The sequence below is a fragment of the Talpa europaea genome (assembly GCF_964194135.1).
Source record: "Talpa europaea genome assembly, chromosome: 8".
Classification (NCBI taxonomy): domain Eukaryota; kingdom Metazoa; phylum Chordata; class Mammalia; order Eulipotyphla; family Talpidae; genus Talpa; species Talpa europaea.
The window spans coordinates 15,890,050-15,909,247 of record NC_140075.1 but is presented as its reverse complement, the minus strand read 5'-3'; the positions used below and the strand labels follow the sequence as shown (position 1 = coordinate 15,909,247).

The 19,198-nt window shown below is 51.5% G+C and overlaps 2 pseudogenes across 2 annotated transcripts; one reads left to right on the top strand and one right to left on the bottom strand.

The window, feature by feature from the left end:
- The first annotated feature begins 2,987 nt into the window (after positions 1-2,987).
- Positions 2,988-3,930, top strand: LOC311175738 (olfactory receptor 2W3-like; annotated as a pseudogene). Its single transcript has one exon. The product of its transcript is annotated as an olfactory receptor 2W3-like (transcript).
- A 6,890-nt stretch (positions 3,931-10,820) lies between these two features.
- Positions 10,821-17,876, bottom strand: LOC311175178 (olfactory receptor 2T27-like; annotated as a pseudogene). Its single transcript has 2 exons — positions 17,322-17,876; positions 10,821-11,196 (listed from the first exon to the last, which is right to left on the bottom strand). The product of its transcript is annotated as an olfactory receptor 2T27-like (transcript).
- Positions 17,877-19,198: the final 1,322 nt, after the last annotated feature.

Below are 19,198 nucleotides of genomic sequence, written 5' to 3'. Positions count from 1 at the left end.
CTAGTTAGGCTGCAGTGCTCCCGAGTTAGGCTGTGCTCAGCCGGAAAGCCACAGGCACAGAAGACTGGGTGTGTTTTCAGATCACAAATCTGATTATTCCTCAGCCCCTCTAGGGGCCCATGTGGCCTGCTGGGAGGCAGCATGGAGGCGCCTGGAGGGAGAGATCTGGGAAGCTGGCGGGCTGCACAAAGCCAAACAGCTCCATTCCAGGAAGACAAAGCAGGCGACGGGGAGTGGGGATCTACTCTCAGTGTCCTGAGGGTGAGAGAGTGGGCGCCCTGGGCTTTGTTAAATCCACCTGCTCGGAGGCAAACCCTCCCTGCACCTCTCCTGTGCCTTTCTCTTCCTGTGGATCTTCTGCCCTCACAACTCAGGGTGACAGGCCGGAGCGGTGCCATCTGCACGTAGACAGCACGTGTGCTCTGCAAGCCCACAACTGCTACATGTTCGCCGCATGCAAGTTTCTCTGCTCCTTGACTCTGCATTTCTATCCATTCAGAAGCACCCCAGGAGTCATTCTGATGGATTTCCAGGCCAGTTGATTCAAACTTCTCTAATTCCAACCCCGTTGATTCAAAATTTCTCTACTTCCTCTCTAATGCTGTGCTGCTTTCCCGCTCCTTTCTCTTTGCCTTCAGCTTGTGATGTCGTTTCTTCTGCAAGAACCTAGGAACATTGTCACATGGACATGGTCTAAAAAATCAGGTATGTGTGATGCAAAAACTTGCTATCACTGAGTTTTTGAAACCAAAGAATAAATTGATATACACTGAAAACTTCCCTGCAAGCCTACAAATAAATGAATTAATAAAGGAAGTAGTTCAATGCACCATCACCAAGTTTTAATAAAATACTTTCTATCACCCCCCACACCGAAAAGGTTTCTCCACTGTTCAGGGAAATGAATTTTCTCTTTTACACACACAAATGTCTTGGCTTAAAGAAGTCAAAATTATTTTGCTCTATTTTCAATACACCAAATGAGGAAAAAAAAAAACAAAACAAAAACCCTCCAGCTGTGGGAGGACTGAGCCGGCCTCAATTACTTTTCTCTCCTGGAGACCTGGGGGCTGGCCGCCTTCGGTGACTGTAGCTGCAGGACAGCAGTGGACTGAGCCCTGACTGACTCCCTGAGGTAAGCCTCTTGCAGATGCGAGGCATGAATTCTCAGGGGACCCAATTACCCGCAGAGCAGGGCGGGCCATGGGGAGCGAAGGGAACCTGCCGGGGACACTTCTCAGTGCGGGCAATAGCAACCTGAGGGACCCCAGTGTCCCTGACACCTGGGTCTGCTGACGAGCCCTGACCACCCAGGGCCGCTGCTGTGTCTCCTCAGGAGACCTGCTGACTTCATCGCCTTGGCACAAATATCAACATCCACCCGCTGCCAGGGGAGGCCGCCGGGAGAGGCGCCGTCACACCCCCGCACCTGCGTGCCTGCAGGACGCCGGGGTGCTCCCAGGAGAAGACTCTGAACAGCCCGGGGGCCCCGCCCGACCTGCACCCAGACCTTGATGGTGACCGCGGGCAGCAGCGGGAGGAGGTGAGCAGGGTGCAAGGTGCAGTCTGCTCCCAGGTGGTGACAGCAGCAGCCCCTGGGGAGCCCCCAGGACAGGAACAGGGAGGACACGTCTGCACCCCAATGGACTCCCCCGCTGAGGCTGCACCCCTCAGGCATTGCGGGCCCTGCTACTCCACCCTGAATGGCTCCCATTGCCCACACAGGCCCTTGGCAGGGAGGCGCCTGAGGGAAGCCGGGCTCAGCACAGCGAGCACAGCCGTGGGTGAGTGCTGGCAGTGCAAGCCATGAGAGAGCGGCTCCCCGCGGAGGGCCCAGGAGGGCAGACTGGGGACAGGACAAACAGCTAGGGCCTGCTCCTGTGGGCGGCCTGAGAGCCGGGGTGTGCAGGGGAGCCTGGGCCCTTGCCCATGAGGCGCTCGGGCAGTGTGGCCGCGACAAGTCTCAGCCCCAGGGGGCCTGTGCTGCGGGTGGCTCCTCCTCACCACACGGGTCAATGCAGAATTTCTCTGCCTGGCTCGACCAGACTCTTTTCCCAGCCCCTCCCTGGATGGAGGCCAGATTTCATGACACATTCACAGATATTTCCACATCCACAAACTTTCTCTCACACTAAAAAATTCTCCAATGTATCTGGGAAACAAGGTGCTCTGATGTGCCCTGTTTTCAGAGAGAAAAACAGGGAAAGACAGGTGAGCTGCGCAGTCTGCTGGGCGCAGTGCTGGGCTGGCCTGGGGGCTGGGGTCGAGATCTGTGTATCTGTTCCTTCCAGTGAGGCAGGAGTGCAGGTCCGCCAACATGTGTTGGTGTGGATGCTGCATGGCAGAGATGGAAGGTGATGGAAGTTCTGTGCACAGCTGTGAATTAATCCAAAAACAAAATCATTTCTATACAAGTTTTTCAGTTTATTTCTCCTAAGCAATACAGAGTATACTGGAAATATAGATCTAATTTCTCCAATATGACGCCCGCTGGAGAGATGACTTTTGTGTGTGTGACACATGTGAACACAGTGTCTCCTCTGGAACGGGATGGTCACCCCAGGGATGAGGAGGACATGGACCAGCAGGGCCCAGGGGGAGGGTGAGCAGACAGTGTGTCCTGCACCATGGACACGGCCCGCACCCATGCAGGGAGGGCTGGGCTTAGGGGTTGGGGCTCAGAGAAACTTGGGGATGGAGTCTCGGGAGGGTGGACATCTGGTGGCTGCAAGGGCCTCTCCTGTCACTGGGGCCAGGGCAGTGATGTGTTCATGGGTTCATGTCAGCTTTGCACCTACCCCCCATTCAACACACCCCTGCCTCGGTTTCCCTTGCTATAGACGGGGTGGAGCAGGACAGCACCTGTCACACCAGCCTGGGAGACATGGCCGACATCCAGGAGCAGAGAAGCATGTCTGACTCACAGTGAGTGTCCCTCACCTGTGCCACCAGCACCACAGACACAGGCCTCAGCCACCACCCAGGGGATGGAGACAGCCAATGACAGCGCCCAGGGCAGCTTCGTCCTCTTGGGCTTTTCCGACTGACCCTGTCTGGAAAGGGTCCTCTTCGTGGTCATCCTGACTGTCTATCTGCTGACCCTGCTGGGCAACACCACCATCATCTTGGTGTCCCGGCTGGACCCCCAGCTCCACACCCCCATGTACTTCTTCCTCACCCAACTCTCCTTCCTTGACCTCTGCTTCACCACCATCTCCATCCCGCAGCTGCTGTACAACCTCAGGGGCGGAACAAGACCATCAGCTACGCTGGCTGTGCCGTCCAGCTCTTCCTCTTCCTGGGGCTGGGGGGCGTGGAGTGCCTGCTGCTGGCTGTCATGGTGTATGACAGGTTTGTTGTGGTCTGCAAGCCCCTGCACTACATGGTGATCATGAACCCCCAGCTCTGCCTGGTCTTGGTGTCCGTGGCCTGGGGCTGTGGGACAGCCAACTCCTTGGTCATGTCCCCAGTAACAATGCACTTGCTCCGCTGTGGTCACCAAAAATTGGACCACTTCTTATGCGAGATGCCTGCCCTGATCAGGATAGCTTGTGTTGATACAGCAGCGGTGGAGGCCACAGTTTTTGTCCTGGCCGTGGTCATTGTGCTGACGCCCCTGATCTTGATCCTCATCTCCTATGGCTGCATCGTGAGGGCTGTGTTACAAGTTCGATCAGCATCACGGATTAAAAAGATCTTCAACACCTGTGGCTCCCACCTCACTGTCATCTCTCTTTTCTATGGAAACATCATCTACATGTACATGCAGCCTGGAAACAGCTCTTCCCAGGACCAGGGCATGTTCCTCACCCTCTTCTACAACATTGTCACCCCGCTCCTGAACCCCTGATCTACACCCTCAGAAATAATGATGCAAAGGGGGCACTGAGGAGGCTGCTGTTGTGTGATAGAGAGGCAGGGCAAGGCTGAGGCAGGGCGCAGCATCCCAGCCTGGGTGTGCTCCCAAGAGGACTCGGATGGCGCCTGGCTGGGCTGTGTGAGGACCTGTGCTCCAGCTTGGCGTCACCCCCGGATCTCACAGACGGTATTGGTTGCAACATGCTGACTGTTGTTGAGTGACCGTCATGAACCAGACTCCCCCAGAGCCCCCAGATGTCTGTCACGCTGGCCCAAGGACAACACTAAACAAGGAGCAACAAACAGGCTGCCTCAGCGGGACTGGGGTGCCATCCCGTGCAGCCTCCCTTGATCAGTGTTGCCTCTGTGGTTGTTTGTTTTCAAGTTGTTGATGATTTTCTGGGAACTTCTGCCTACGGTCAGCCCGTGGCAGCCAGGTGGGTGGAATCAGCACTGATGCGTCTTTGCTCCAAACCCCACATCATCTTTCAACAAGTTATATGGGTGTTTCCTTTCCTTTGTTCCAACCTTTATTTATTTTCCCAGAGCCATGACAATTCTGGATGCTGACTGAAGTAAACATCACTGATCCTGGGGCAAACAGTATTTTCTATAAGCAAAGTAGGACTGCACCCGGGAGGAGTCTGGTGGCTCTTGCGCTGTGGGAGCTGTGTCGGAAGCCACAGGGTCAGGTCAGTGTGTAGATCCTGCTACAGACTCAGAAGAGAACGCGAGTCAGTCCTCACGGGGACTTCTGGTTCCTCTGTAGGTTTAGAGCTTTTGTTTCCTCAGCTCTCTTGACCTGGAGGAATACCAAGGCTCTCCGTAGGCAGAGCTGGGCAGATGCTGGGCTTCCACCACATCCCGCCATCTGAAGAACCCCAGTGGACCGAGGCGTCTGGGACCCGTGGCTCAGGCCTCTTCCACTTACTTCTCTTCCCGGGAAAGTCAGGACTTTTAATTTTTGTCTCATCTTTCTCTTCTTTTGTTTAATCCCCCTGGGCCCCGTTAAGCATATTTTTTTCTTGTTCCACTAATGCCCCTTCCACCACATTGATGACTAGAGAGAACTTCCAGCAAAATCATCAGCCATCTCACATGGAAATGAGCCTGTGTTAAAGAGCCTGTTTTGCACGCAGGACGGAGTCAGTCAGGAAGACACATCCTAAATCGACTCAATGGACACGTCAAGCCAATTCAATTTCCTGAGGAAAGGAATGTTGAGCTGGCTTTTCCACTGGAAGTCATCACATCTCTAACAGACATGGCTGAGCTGTCATATCGTGAGTGGGCTACAACTTACAAAAAGTGCAAACTAGGTCACACCCAAAGCAAGGGGTCTGGAACCTGCCAGCAGAAGTGCGTGGCAAATGTAACACGCAGCTTCCCCGGGAAACGTGGCCTTTGGTCAGCAGTGCTGGGACAGTGCTTTGGGGGTCTTGGTATGTGCTCGCACTCTTGAGGTTTTATTTGAATTAACTCATCCAGGCCTCAAGAATGATGGTGGATGATGACACATTGAGGGGACTAACACATGACCCCGAAATACACTGTGTCAGCACGTGGACTGTCTTAAACTGATGGTAGTTAACACCCAAAAGACTCAGGAAGAGCTTTTTATCCACCCACCCATCCACGACCTAAATAAATTTAGCTAGCAGGCCCTTCCATAAGCAAGCTGCCACCAAGGCTAGTTCCTGTGAATGTGACTATGTGTGTGGACAGAGAGGACCTAGCAAAGCTGCTGCTTACAATCCCTCTGTCTCTCTGTCTTCTGAGGGGTACAGCAGGTATTGTTGGTTGGGGGGGTCTTTTCATCTCTACATGAGCTACCATCCTTCCCTCTGATGTCCCGACTGCTAACTCCTCTCCTTAGTCCAGGCCGACGCATCCTTCCCAGCTGCCCAGCTGCCTTCGAAGTCTCCGTGCCTGAGGACGGCCCACACACAAGCCAATTGGCTTTTGCGCTAATCTGTCTGATGATACCATGATTGTGTCCACCCAGGAGGGGTCAGACTGGCTAGATGGACCCAGGCCCTGGCTGATTAAGAATCAATCTGAACTTGAACATCCTTCCTTTCTTCAGAAGGGAGCCTAGTGGGGAGCCTGCCAACTCCAGAAATCAAAAGCTCTGGAATGAAAGTCCTTTCAACACTAAGAATCAAACGCTTTGTGACTGACCAAAGCCCCACTTCTGAGAGTGGACGTGGGCGCGCCCTGGACTAGCTCACATGCAAACAACCACAGGTTACCGATAACGGGCAAGCCCAGCTTGCGCAATACTAACCGGTGTGCGAAGTCCTGCTCACAGCCCGCCCAGAGCCTGCAGGAGGCAAGGGCCCAGCATAGAGCAGCGGCCTCGCCCACCCTGGCTTCCCACCCAGGCAGCCACCCGCCAGGTCCCCCACAGCTTGGCCACTCACCCCTTGGCTCAATCGCTGACCGTGGGCACCACATGGGCACCTCTGTCTGCGTGGGGACGCCTCTCCATCCCTGCCTAGAGGCTCTCAAGAGCCCCAACCGACCAGGTTCCCACCTTGTCTGATGACAAAGTTGGGGGGAGGCTGCTCCCCTGCAACAAGCCAGGGCTGAGAGATGCTGCACGGGTCTGGAAGTGGGTGTAGGGGTGTCCCGATGGCCTCTCTGCCACATTACAAATCAGAGCCCCAGAAAGACTGAGGGGGCCCAGAACGTGCCACCCCAAACCTGGTGCCCAGGCCTGGCACACACTGAAAGCTGAGGAGTTGGGGAAGAGGCAGGAGGAAGGTCCTCCCCATGCAGCACATGGGATCCCGCAGCCTCCCAAGGGAAAGGAGCCTCCCAGCCCCACAGACGGGGCACGGAGAACGGGGGCCAAGCAGGCCCGGCCAGCCCCCACATGGCCACATGAGCCTTGCTCCTGGGCCTGCCCTATCCCCACGCGGTGTGCTGGCTGCCGCACCCAGCATGAAGGGCGTCGAGGGAGACAGGCAGCGTGGCCGCCCTGGGTCCGCCATCACCACCACCATCTAGGGACCTGCCGCAGTTGCAGCCTCACCCCGGGCCACCCACAGACCTCAGTCGAAAGCATCTTCCTTAGGCTTTAGCTCCCACATTGTTGCCTTTCTCACGTACAAATTACCTACCAGAGAACATAAGCTGGTCGTGCCACCACGTGGGGAAGTCAACATGCCCTGGAAGATGACAGAAAACCGGCCTGTTCCCGCCCCCAGCCTGTCCCCTCACGCCTTCCTCTCCTGAGACCCGCTGCCTCACCCTGACGTAGGTCATGCCCCCCCACACACCAGAGCTGGAAAAGCTGCTGCCCGACCCCTTTCCACCAGTCTCGCCTTCCAAGGAGATCAGTTTGACTCCAAGACTAGACATCCTCGCCCTGCACAGCTCTGCGCAGTGTTCTGTCAGCACCAGTGCCGCACCCAAGCCTCGCTGTGCCCTGGGTCCCATCCCTTCCGGAAGGTGGGCACGCCTCGTGGAGCATATTAAACACAAGTCCTTGCTTTCCTCCCTGGTTCAATTGAGGCCTGAGGCGCCAGGAGGGGCAGGGGAACGACCCTCCTTTTAAAGACCAAGTCCCAGTAGGTCCTCAGACTCCAGGACAAAGGAGAACGGAAGGATTGCTCCGCCTGGGAAGTTGGTGGTCATTTTCCCTTTTTAGCCATAAAAATGTTTCCTCCTCTGTTAAAAAAAAACAAACATAAACAAACAAACAAACAAAAAAAAAAACACAAAGTTCATCTAAATAAAACATTGGTGATCTTACTGGCTTTTTTCAAGAACTCATGAGTGGTCTGAGCAGTGGACCAGGGGAGCTTGGGGGCTGTGGGGCAGGAGAGGAGGCCCCAGCAGTGGGGCCAGAGGATGCCATACAAGATTGGTGCCTCAAAACTGTTCAGCTACACCTTTCCCTAGCAAATGGGGCTTTGCTCAGATGCTGACGGGAACCGGGTTAATCATCTTTTAAACAGGTGGGGGATGTGTGTAAGGCTGAAGCTGTGGTTGGTTCAGAAACAGTATTTTTAGGACATCATTGTTTATTTTGAATCTTTTTTTTTTAAATACAAGAACATGCATGACCACAGAGGATGAGACGCAGACTGCCCTTGTGCATCACTCAGCCTTCTAGACGGTCAGCCCCCCGTGCACCAGGAACGCGCGCTGCTCGAGGGTCTCGGGACAGGCAGAATGACTTCCCACCCCTGCCAGCCAATCTATCAGCAACCCCAAGTCTGACAGCGTCTATGTTTATTGAAGGGGGAGCAGTGAAAGTGTTCTTAGTTGAAGTAAATAACGAGCGGGAGTAAACTAAGATGGCGGGCTGACAGAAAGAAATGTCTTTGACAGGAATAACTTATACAAACACTTCCATTATTTTAGTTCTACATTTAGTTCTACATCCAGAGTTTCTCCTTAAATGATCTTTACTCCAGAAAATTCCCACAGGGCTATGATCTTCCAGTTAACAAGCCATCGGGGTTGTTTTTAAAAATACAAGCAGGGATAAAGGCAACAGAATATCAGACTACATTATAAGTTCCATACACGGGAACCTGGGGTGTGACTGCAAACAGCACCACAGGTATCCCCGCGTGGCTGTGGGCCCATCACACTGAGAACCTGGTACCTCACTGACCAGACTGTTCCGTGGGAGGCGACTTACTCCTTAGTAAGCACCCACTATGAAGCTACCTCTCACAGTTTAGCCTTATGTTGGCTAAACTTGGGGTTTTAATTTAAATGCAAAGGGCAAAAACCAACCATTGAAATGGAGAAATATAAAACAAATGTTGTGGCGTGATAAGATTTCCCATAATCGGTCTGCAGAGTGAGGGTCTCAGCAGCTCCCAGCCATGCAACACGGCAGCCGGACATGGCGGATAGACCCCCCTGAAGCTTTTCACTCACTGCTGACCTAAGAGATCCCTCAGATATATATGAAAATGTGAGAGCCAGGACTAATGCGTGTCTGCTGTAATGAAAAACCTCTCAAACAAGAACGCTGAGATAGACAGCGAGAAAGGACTTGACTGTTAGTTGTAATGATATAAATCAGTATTTGTTGCAAAATTAACAATTTCTACTTTTAGTCTACTAATATAAATGTAGATAATTTATAAGTTTCATAAAGAAATATATCAGGAAAATCATTGGCTTGAACCTACTATTTTGCCTTTGAAAAGATATCAAGAAAAAATATTTCCTAGAAAAGGGAATTCTATTTTTTAAAATATATGGATGCTAATTATAATTAACTAGTTATAACTAATATTTGTTCATTATGTTAGCAAAAGCTGTAATATTTGTGATTCTAACAACCAGTTAGAAGTATATTGTTTAAAATAAAATAAGAGAAAAAGTCAAAATCACAACAATCTAAAGGAAGAGGTCAGGCCCTGCTGCCGCTAAGTCCCCTGCTGGGTTGGCATCTGGGGCCGGCCAGCCAGATGCTCACTGCGGCTGTGGGTCAGGACGCTGGGTGGGCCTGTCTGCTAAAGGCCAGGAAGACCAGGCTGTGAGGAAGCATCCCGGCAAGGCTGCCCAGTCACTGGGTCCTCCTGAAGTGGAGTCCAGGTGAGCGCAGGAGAGGCTACAGGGTCACGGTGAAGGTGACAGCGAGCCAGACCTAGGGAACCATGGTGGTCTGTGCACGCTCTGGTGACTGCTGCTTGAGCAATGTTCTAGTTTTGAGGACATTGGCTACCTGGAGAGGTGAGAAGGGTGGGCCAAGATGGCAGCCTAGTGCCAGGTGATCCTGTCACCCGCCTATTTCTGAACATGCTTCCGCCTGTTCTTGCACCACACTCACTGCATGTCTCCTCTGTCCAGAGTGGCTGCACTGTAGGGTGCCCACTCCAGGGAGTCCCCAAAGGGCTAATTCATGCAATTAATAAGCCACAAGCTGTTCGTTAGTAATATAAGCAAGGACAAGCAATGCCAAGTAGATCAGGATATATTATAATTTACCAAAAATGGACTAAAGCTCATTAGGCAAACACTATCAAAGCTATAACATTGTGCTTCCCGCAGTTAGTAAAGCAAAACCAAAGTACAATGTCACTTCTGACATGAACCGGCAAGTGCAGGAAGGAAAGCCTGTTGTGGACCACAGAAGAATAATATATTCACTCCTAGGTATTTACCCAAAGGACACAGAAACATCAATTTCAAAGAGCACTTGCACCCCTACGTTTATAGCAGCACTGTTTACAGTAGCTAAGCATTGGAAACAACCCAAATGCCCAAAAATAAATGACTGGATCAAGATGTGGTACATATACACCATGGAATATTACTCAGCATTCAAAAAAGACAAACACATGCAACTTGCAGCAAAATGGATAGTGTTGGAAGGGATCATGCTCAGCGAAATAAGCCAGAAAGAAAAAGAAAAATACCAGATGGTCTCACTCATAGGAGAAATCTAGAAAACCTAAATAAGTGACCAGGAAAATAAATAACTATAAGTAAGTGAAAATCAAAATCAACAAACAACTATGAACCAGAGACACACGATGTGGTTGGGGGGCAGGGAGTGGAGGGATTGGGGTCAAAATAAGGGGGTTACAATTGTATGGGGAATATAAAAATAAAATTTATATATATAAAAAAAGAATAAAATACTCAAAGTTGAACATGTTGCCTTAAGAACTGGTAAGCTTACGTTTCAAGCAGGTGTTGGATTAGAAATGCTCCCTAATGTCGCCAGAAGACTGACCAGGGAGAACTAGCACAAAGTCAGACACAGTCCGGATCACGGACTTTCCTGTCTATTAAAGAGCTGCCACGTCTCCCGTGGGTGCTTTAGGCAGGTGCACCTACTTCCTCTGGGCACCCGTGGAGCCCTGCGGGTGCAGGACCGAAGGCAGGTGGTAGGTTCTCAGGCTGGACACCCCGAAGTTGTGCCCACTGCGTGGCCACCTCTGGCCCCGCAGGCCTGGCCCCAAGGCTCCAAGCTGGAAGGCCCTTCATCTTCCCAGGACTTTGCCAAGGGCCCCCACCACGTCCTGTTGCGCAGGCTGTAGATGAGCAGGTTGAGCGTGGGTGTGAGGATGGTGTAGAACACAGAGATCACCTCATCCTGCTCAGCCGTGCAGTAGGCTTTGGGGAGGAAGTCCTTGAAGATAGCTGTCCCGTAGAAGAGAGACACCACAATCATGTGGGAAGAACAGGTTGCCAAAGCCTTCCTCATCCCCAGCTTGGACCCTAAGCCCAAAACTGTGGAGAGGATCTGCCCATACGAGGCCATGATGGCGGAGATCAGAAGGAGGAGAAACACCACCCTGCTGACATAAAGACCCTTCTTGTAACGGGAGAGGTTGGCACAGACCAGTTTCAGGAGCACTGGGATCTCACAGAAGAAATGATGGATCTCCCTGGAGGTGCAGTAAGGGAGAGTCAGAGTGTAGGCTACGTGGACGGAGGCATTGAGCAGGGCACTCAGCCAGGTGCCTGTCACCAGGAGGGCACAGATGGCCGGGTGCATGAGGACCGAGTAGCGGAGCGGGTGGCAGATGGCCACGTAGCTGTCCTAGGCCATGACAGCCAGCAGCAGGCACTCTGCCCCCATGAGAGTCATGAACAGGAAGAGCTGAACCCCACAGCCGGCGTAGGAAATGCTGTTTCTCCCAGACAGAAAGTCAGAGGCTATCTTGGGGACAAACGTGGAGTTGTACAAGAACTCCTTGAGGGAGAGCTGGCAGAGCAGGAAATACATGGGTGTGTGCAGACACGAGTCCAACCAGATGAGAATCATCATCATGATGTTGCCGACGAGGGTGATGTGAAACATCAGGCAGATGAGAGCGAAGAGAGCCCGGGGCGCATGGATGTGGTGGAACAGCCCCAAGAGCACGAAGTCAGTGCCTGCAGACTGGTTACCCCAATTTTCCATCTCCCCTGCCCAGCCGGCCAGCCGGTCACAGGTACCCTGCAGCATGTGCCCGTCTAGCCCGGCACCTCCCTCCTCCTGCCGCGTGCCGCTGTCATGTCCTCCTTTCAGCCCAGCGGGGCAGGGCACCGCACCCCCATCATCCGGGACCCCTCCCCTCCACCAGCGGTCACTGCCGGCACGTCAAGACTTGAGGTGCTTTGTGAGAACCATGGAATCACCGACGGCCTCTGGCGTGGGTCAGCACCCACTCAGTCAGTGAACGCTGAGAAAGCCCAGACTCCACAGAGTGGGTATTTGGTCCTGTGAGCCCAGGAGAGCGAGTCAACATGAGGGAGAGAAGGCGTGGCCCGCGTGGCTGCCTCCGTGTCGCCAGGACGTGCTAGCTAACCTTCTGTTCTGCCAACGATTTTCACAAATAATATTTCATTATAATAGTCCATCACTGGGTGAAAATCTGTTTTTAATCTCTCCGTGCATTCTATGTCCTAAGAACTTTTTAAAAACATATTTAGAGGCGTGACTGGCAATTCTCCAAGGGGCCCAGGTGGTTTTTAACCTGAAAGAGTCAACTCGCTCAACTGAAATACCTAGGGGGCCCCGACGCCCACAGGGGCAGCCACCAGCTAGTCTGTGTGGCCGAGGGTGACAGGCCCGTCAGTGCCCCAAGGCCAGGAATAAAGTTTCCATTTCCTCTAAGTAGCTCTTTCCGATGGAAATATCTCAGGTGGTGACACAACAGCCTCTCTAAGGCCAAATTTCTTTCACTTACAGATTTTTAAAATGATTTTTAATTTGAATCCTCAGACACACAGAAAGAAGTAAACATGTGGATAAAATCCACCCTCTGCAGTAAAAGCTGTTCTCTGCCTGCCCCTCCTGGTGGCTTGCCCAGTGCCATTCTTGGAGATGGTCTCGCTCGGGCTCAGCCTGTGGTGAGGGTGTCGTGGCCCGCAGGCCTGTGGCAAGCACGGCAAAGACACTGCTCGCCTGACATTGTCACACTGAACCCGGATCCAGCACCTCAGGCCCGGCCCGGGCGTTTGGAAGGCAACGCTGATGCAGCTGATGGGGAGAGGTCCTCGCCAGGCTGACCATCAGGGGCATGTTTGGCCACAGAGACCCAGGGTTTCCTGCAATGCTGTGACAAGTGTTATGTCCCTTCTGGCCCTCTGGCCCTCTGCCCCTCCTCCCTCTGCCTCTCTGCCCCTCTGTCCTTCTGTCCACCGCCGGCGGGGCCTGGGCGGCAGCCGGTCCTCTGGGTCGGGCTGGCGGCAGCGGGCGGGAGGAGGCTAAATAGCCCGGGGAGCAAAGCGTCCTCAGGGAAAACGCGCCTGCTCATCCCGCTGCTCGTCCCTCTCCTGAGTTAGATGGTGGCTCCCCACGCCTTGCCCCCCACCTCCCCAGTAAGCGGCGGGAATAGCCCCTGCACTGGTGGCGGTCGGGAGAGCCCTGGGGAGGGCTGGGGTGTCCGTGGGGGACGCGTCCCTTGGAAACAAGCCAACAAAAATCATTGCTCCTCAGCGCTGGCACCTGCACCCTGGGGACCCAGATGGCTGCGCCCAAGAACCTCAGCCAGGCCAGCACAGCACGGCACCAGGGGCGGGGCCGCTCACGTGACGGTGGCCCGTGCAGGGGCCGGGGCCCACCCGGCCGAGACCGGGGAGCCCGGGACAGCGCGGGCTGCTGGGCCACTTTTGTTCCACTCAGCCCGCAACGCCTCGGCTCCTCAGGCTTCAAAATATATTTAATAGAAAAAATTACTTAAATTAAAGAGCGTCTGTGGAGAACTCACGGAGAACTGGAGATCTCAGCTCTTTTGTTTTCAGCGAAAACCACGGGCCGCGGGAGCAGCTTTCCCGGCGCGGCCGACCCCCTGGACACGGGCGGGGCTGCGGGGCGCTGGGTCCGGCCGCCGCAGAGGGGCGCCCGGGGCTCGGCCAACGCGGCGGGCGGGATGGGGGACAGACGGGACTAAGGGGGACTGTTCTCCAACCACCGCGGTGTGACTCGCAACCCGCTTTTGGGGCGCCTCAAGGAGACACGAGGGCTGGCGCGAAGCTCAGGCCCGGGGTCATTGGACCATTCTCTGAGGCCACTACAGACAGCGCGGTGCACACGAGGAGGCGCAAGCGGGCGGGCGAGGGCCACAGGCGTAGGAGGCAAGCGGCAGCGCAGGCCGTGCCCCGGGAGCGTGCGGGGTGCCCGCGCCATCCAGGACGACAGAAACACTCTGCAGCCGCGACGGACATACAGCCCCACAAAGGTCGCAGGCAGCAGAGCTCGCTGGCGTGTCCCAGCATCCCCGCCAGGCGTGCCCCTAGCATGCGCCCCAATGCGGTGCGCCCTGGGGGTGCCGGGAAGGAGAAGGCTGGGAGGAGCCGCCTGGGAAGGAAACACGCTTGTCCCTCCGCGGGGAAGGCCAGGCGCCCCTCGTGGCCGCTGCGGCCTTATCCACGTGGGCTCCGCCCTCGCACCAGCTCCACCCGAGAGATCCCGAGGGAAGGGGCTGGCCGGCCTCCCCTGAGCCCCGCGGGGCGCCCTCGGCACAGCTGGGCTGCGAGGGCCTAGACCCCCGGACACGGGGCGACGGGACAATGCCCACGAGACGACAGTCCGTTCACTGTCACGGCTCAGGAAATAAACAGGAGCGCGCTGGGCAGGAGGAGAAACGACTGCGCAACCAGAACGAGGAGCTCATGGACTGGCAGGAGACCCGCGGACACGGGACGGCAGCCCCTGCTCATGGGCTGGAAGAAGGAACATCTCTAACACGCTGCATCACTGAGAGAAACAGACTCGCTGTGACCCCCGCCGAGAGTCCAGCGCTGACCTTCCAGGAGCAAACCTGGGACCGGGGTGGGACCGGGGTGCACCCGAACCGCGAAAGACCTGCTGGCTAGAGCCACCCCGCAGACAGAAGAGGCATCCCTTCCCAGCTCCCAGGACGCCAAAGATGGCCCAGCAGCGGCCGGCAGAGGGGTAGAAATGGACACACGGATGAGGGAGCAGATTTCAGGGCCCAGAGGTAAGCCCACAGTGAGGACAGCTGGGCCACAGCGTAGGAGTCAAGAGCTCGTAGGGAGGAAAGTCTCTTCCATCATCAGGCTGGGGACTGTCCAGCCACATGCAGGAGAAGGACACTGACCACCCCGACCTCTCACACAAGCTCGGCTCTGGATGGAAAACATGCGTGGCTGGAGGGTCTGATGCCATAAAATGTGTAAAGAAAACAGGCAAACACTATGCCTCTGCTTTGGGAATGTCTGGGGACTCCGCTGCAACCACAAGGAAAACAAAAGCTAGAAAAAACAAACAGCGCTGTATGCAAGTCTGCACAGCAAAAGAAGCTTCCGTTGAAACAAAGAGATGGCCACAGAGTGGGAGGAAGGTGCTTCACATCACTCATCTGAAAACCAAGATCTCTACAAAGACTGATATGACCCAATAAATAGAAAGCAAACAGCCTAATTAAAAAGTGGACACGAGATCTAAATGGATACTTTTCTTGACATGCAGATGCCAATGGGCACACGAAACCGCCCACCCTGCGTCCCATCAGGCATATGCAGACGCCACCGGGAGCGCCCACCTCACACCTGGGTGAATTCCGGGATCACCAGGGCCAGAGACAAAATGTTGTTGGCAAGAATGTGGACAAAAAAGGAACCCACTCACCCCATGGCAGGAATAATGGCCCAGCCCCTGTGGAAAGCAGCATGAAGGCGCTCAAGGTAATGCAAGTGAGTCCACCACTTGGTTCAGCAACTCCGCTCCTCCATATATTCCTGAGGAGCACGGCACTGCTCAAATGGACGTGTGCTTTCATGGTCATCCATGGTCATCCGGCCTGTGTCCAGTAGCCGAGTTTTGGAAGCATGTGTCTAACAACAGACAAGTGGATGAAGAAAAAGTGGCCGAGATACACAGTGAAACACCACGAAACTCTAAGAAGTCTTGTCATGTGTGACAACACACATGGAGCTGGAGGGGACTGCTAAGCTTTATTACTTACAGACGGAGAAAGACGAAAACCAGACCATTTCACTCAATCACTTGTGGCATATGGAGAAAGAAAACAAAGGAACAGAGAAAACTAAACCAAACAAGCACAAAAAATCTAACTGTAAACTGAGGTTATCAGATGGGGAGGGGAGGAGAGGGGCCGAAAAAGGAAAAGGGCTTCCGTGGGCCAGGGATGAGGATGTTGCGCATTCTGGTGCTGGGTGTAGCCACACACATCTGAAGATGTTCAAACCTGCAGATCTCAATCTCACACAGTTGTGTAAGCCAACATAAGTGCAAAAAAATACAATATAAAATAAATGAAAACAGAACAATAAAATATTTAACAGCAAAATAGAACACTAGTATTCCAAAGTACATTGTCAAGAAGAATATTATTTAAATTATCACTAGTAACTGTGTAAATCAGCACATGCATTTGGAAGAAAAAGTTTCTCATACAAATTAGTTATGAATAAATAAGGAGTCCATTATTTGTGGAGTAAATTGTGTTTTCTGATTACACTAATTAAATTGCAAGAAGAAAATGACAAACACAATGTTTAAATGCCCAGCTCAAAGCAGTCAGAGAACCAGAGGACTGATTTGTTTTTTAAATCCATCTTATACTAGAAGCAAAGATTTCTGAACTAAAATAATATCTGGTCTTGAAAGTGAATGTAAGTATAAAATTAATATGCTCCATTACTAAGTCTCACAAACAATTAGAAGTCTGACTGGAAATAGAAATCAGAATTGAAATGTCTACTTAGATGATATAATCTGAATGTCTGGAACAGTAAACCCCCCTGACCTTTCCTTGCGAGCAAAGAAACAATTACAATTGCATTGGTAGAAATGATTTAAGGTGTCAAGATCCTCCTTTAAATAGCTTTGCATTTACCAAAAAAGGGACAAATATAATTATGTTGGGATGAAAACACTATTTCATATGCTACCTGAATAACCAAGTTCCTTAGTTATGTCATCAATGACTATCAGGACATACATGATTGAATGTACAAAGAATGACCATATGATACTTATGATTAGGTGGAAGAGTATATGTTTCACTGTGTTTTCTATTTCTCAAAATATGATTTCTATAGTTAAATGTAGACAAATGTGTCCTTATTAATATATGCTGTATTCCATTTTAGAGTAAATTTTGTCCATTGCAGATTTGCATTGGGTGAGCAAACACTTCACATTCCTCACACTCTGAAAACTTTCCTAAGCACTCTAGTGATGTCCTTGTTCCGCAGGCTGTAGATGAGGGGGTTGAGCATGGGTGAAATGATGGTGTAGATCACAGAGGCCACTTCTTCCTGCTCGGGGGAGTGGTAGGACTTTGGCAGAAGGTACGTGAAGATGGCAGACCCATAGAAGAGCAACACCACAAACATGTGAGAGGAGCAAGTAGCCAAGGTTTTCCTGAGAGCCTGGCCTGATCCCATGCTCAGAACAGTGATGAGTATCCTTCCATAGGAGCACAGAATAGCTGAGATGGGAGGGATGAAAAAAATCACAGCACACACAAAAACAATCTTTTCATATCAAGAAGTGTCAGCACAGGCCAGTTTCAGAAGTGCTGGGATCTCACAGAAGAAATGATGGATTTCCCTGGAGGCACAGTAAGGGAGTGTCAGAGTATAGACCACATGGAACAAGGAATTGATCAGAGCACCCAACCAGGCCACAAGGATTAGACCTTGGGGCACATGAGGATGGGGTAGCGTAGAGGGTGGCAGATGGCCACGTAGCGGTCATAAGCCATGACCGCCAGCAGCAGGAACTCTGAGCCAGCAAGGAGATAGAAGAGGAACATCTGGAAGCTACACCCAACGAAGGAGATACGGTAGTCCCCAGACAGGAAGATCAGGGCCATTTTAGGGAAAAATGTGGAGATATAGAGGAGATCCATGATGGACAGCTGGCTGAGCAGAAAGTACATGGGGGTGTGGAGAAGAGGGTCGGCCCAGATAAGGATGATTATTATTGTGTTGCCCAACAGGGCCACCAGGAAATCAAGCAAGGTGAGTGTGAAGAGGACCCAGGGCACCGGGGTGATGTGGAACACATCCAGGAGGACAAAATCACTGCCTGAGGTCTGGTTGCTCATGCTCATGTTCCAAATTTGTAACTTTGGAGAGTTTCAAAAGCATAATGTTCATATCTATAAAAAAAATACAAAATAAAGTCATAATCACTTTTTAACAACTCAAGCCCATGTACCTTGGTACCTCTCATCTTTTAATTTTAGTAAATAAATATATTTTTCATCCCCAAGACTTTATTAAGGAATATAAAAGACCGCCAAGAAAACTTGTCCCGTTAGTGTAAGGCCATATTATTGTTCATGTTAAATATATAGTTTAAATTTTTTTATTGTAAATTGGAATTCTAGATATTGAAATTCTCAGGTAGTAATACTGAACTTCCACTTTATATAATAGTCTGTAAAACTAGACATGTATTCATAAGTTAGCAGTACAATTTTATCTGCATCAGTACTTTCTAACAACTTTATCAATAAATTTTATAGAAGAAGTGTGGAAAATCTGGAGAAAATAATTCAGAGTCAAAAAAAAAAAAAAAACCTGTCATACCTATAATCAGTATCCTTTTCTAGAATTACTTCTTGAAATCTCACATTGGCAAAAAGAACAAAATAGGTTTTCAAGAAGCTATTATAAAAAAATGCAATTAAGTAAGTGCTATTCCTTAAAGCTGCATGTTTCTCTTTTAATAGACCCAGTGAAATAAGCCCACTCATGGCAGGAGAACTGTGGCATCTAGTCGCTGTGCAGCTCCTGTTGCACATGGTCACATGCCGACTCCGGACAGGACAAGGCATAGAACCCTGGCTGGCAGAGCAGACTGCATGCTGGACATGCACTTCTGCTGGGGAATATAGGGGAGTCACTGCCCTCAGGAGGGGGTGCAGCAGCAGCCTCAGGGCTAGAAAATCCCCAAGGATTTTCTTTCTTTTCTTTTTTTTTTCCTTTTCTATCCTTCTTGGTACTGGTCTAAAGAGCACTTAAAGTAACTTCTGAAGTGACAGGACAGTAGAGAGAACACGTTCATGACGTTATTTTGAGAATGAGTGTGAAATGCTGGTATATTTTCATTACCTCTCAAGTCACACTTTCTCTTTGAGGGGATGCATAATGAAACTTTAATTGTCAGTAGTAATGAGACTTAATTTATAAAACATACCTTAAATATATTAGAATATATTAGTGGTTTAATGAAGAAAATAGTAAAGGTAGCTAATGCAGGTGTAGAAAATTCTGTTCAAGAACGTTGGAAGCACCTTCTAACATACCACAACAGTGAATTCACAACATTCTAAGACAGTGAAAGGATAATCTGTGGTCCTTACCTCAGTACTCAGCACCTGGAGAGACATAAAATGGAGGCCACAGGATCTGGAATGAAGGGTTGAGC